This window comes from Phocoena phocoena, chromosome 11 (genome assembly GCF_963924675.1).
Source record: "Phocoena phocoena chromosome 11, mPhoPho1.1, whole genome shotgun sequence".
Taxonomy (NCBI): domain Eukaryota; kingdom Metazoa; phylum Chordata; class Mammalia; order Artiodactyla; family Phocoenidae; genus Phocoena; species Phocoena phocoena.
In genome coordinates this window covers 53,798,914-53,800,971 of record NC_089229.1, presented here as the reverse complement: position 1 = coordinate 53,800,971, position 2,058 = coordinate 53,798,914, and the positions used below count along the sequence as shown (strand labels likewise).

The 2,058-nt window shown below is 32.8% G+C and overlaps 1 pseudogene; it reads left to right on the top strand.

Annotated features, from left to right (window-relative positions):
* Nucleotides 1-1,458: 1,458 nt before the first annotated feature.
* LOC136131626 (U6 spliceosomal RNA) lies at nucleotides 1,459-1,554 on the top strand (annotated as a pseudogene).
* Nucleotides 1,555-2,058: the final 504 nt, after the last annotated feature.

The following is a 2,058-nucleotide window of genomic DNA, read 5'->3' as shown; positions in this document are numbered from 1 at the left end:
CAAAGATAAGCAAGCTGCCTTAGCCCTCAGAACCCTAGAATGGCTCAAGAGTTGGAGGCAGTGATGCAGAGAAGGGGCTGAAAACACAGAGATTGCTTGTAAGACTGTACAGCTTGTAATGAAACTCCCAAGTTCTCATCCTCAAAGAAGCCAGGCAACTTCCCCAATCCCTGCAGGGAAACAAGTATTTGTTCTCTGGAAATACAGAGAGGTCCCAGTTGGAAGATGACCAGGCATAGATGAAAAGATGGTGAAAAGAGTTCATATTGAGCAGTAGGACCCTTCTCCTCTTTCCTCCTTTTGGCTCCAGAAAGAAGATAGAAGGAAAGCAAACAAAATTCCAAAAATGGTGACGAAAGAAAGTTCCAAGATAACAATGAACATCAAAGCTGAGAATGCAACCAATTCAGATTGTCAGGACATCAGATATGTCCAATGTTGATGTTTCCAGGGGGGAAATAGAACAAATAAGTTGTCCTGAAGTTTAGGCCTGATGAAAATTATATTGAGATATATTTTATGGCAGTTTTGGAACTATGGGAAAACTTTATTCAAAGAAAAATAATGAATGAAGATAAAAAATCAAGCAATTATCAACTTCAGAAAAAAAGATGGGAAATAAAAGTATAGTCTAATGCTTGGCTCAACAGTGATCAATATTTAGGTAGTCAAAAGATGCTGACACAATTAGAGATTTAATAAGCAAAAACTGAGATACAAAATTATATAGAAAAATAGAAGGAAGGAATAAGAAGCTATGAATGAGCTAAAGTCTTTATGTTCCAAAGCAAGAAGACAACAGATGTTTACGATTAATAATCAAGCGATGGCAGTACGTGTGTATTGTATATAAATGGAGGTAAATATCAGAATAAACTTTTAAAACAGTTGGAAGTGGTGGCTTCCAGGGAGAAGAATGAGAGAAGGTAGAAAGGGGGACAACAATTTTTTATGCTATACTTTTATGCTATACTCTACAATTTTTATGCTGTACTCTGAATTTTTAACTATTTAGGTATAATACTTTGGTAAAAAGTAAATAAAGGACATGGAGGTTAACATGAACATACTGTAAAACTCAACATTCCTACTTCTAGGTACATACTCTAGAGAAACTCTCACACATTTATAAGAGGGTACATATGCAAAATATTGACCAAAACTGAAATGTCTATCGGAAGGAAAATAACTAAAATATGGTATGTTTAAATGATAGAATATCATACAGCAAGTAAAAGCAACCCACTAATTATATATATATATATATATATACACATATTTACATAATTAGTAGATTATAAAAAACAATACTGTCAGAAAAAAAAGCAGTTGCAGTATAATTTATACAGGATGAATTCATTTAAGTGAAGTCTAAAACATAAAACAATACTCTAAATTTTATCTGAATATATTTTTACGTGTGTAAAGGCATAAAATTTGAATGAAAAGACACATCGAGCGCTTGCTTCAGCAGCACATATATTAAAATTGGAACAATACAGAGAAGATTAGCCTGGCTAAGTTGCTAGAGATGTTGAAGCCACCAAATTTTTTGTGATATACAAACAAGCAGGAAGTGGGCAGATGAATTCACCTACCTGCATCCTTACCTCATTTATATCCTTAGCACTGCTTATTAACTGCTTTTGTGGTACACCAACATAAAAGCCTTGAACCAAGTCCAAGTTGTGATTTTCACCTATCTTCAAACTAAAATTAAAGCTTTGTGTTCCAGTCTAAGATACAGAGAAATAAATATAGAGAGACATTTAAAACAAGAAAGAAAGAAAAGACACATTGAATTTATAGGGAAAGGGGAAGGAAATGGGACTAGATTGGGGGGACAAAGACTCCAACTTATCTTTAATGTTTTAGTCACTATATTATAAAAAGATAAAGCAATTATGACAAAATGTTAACTATTGAGGATTCTTTATGGTCATTTTCTACTGTATGTTTTATTACTTTGTGTAATTTCCTATATTTTTAAAATATTTCAAATTTTAAAATTTAATTGCACAAATTTTAAAATTTAACAGCACACACACCTAGCCTAAT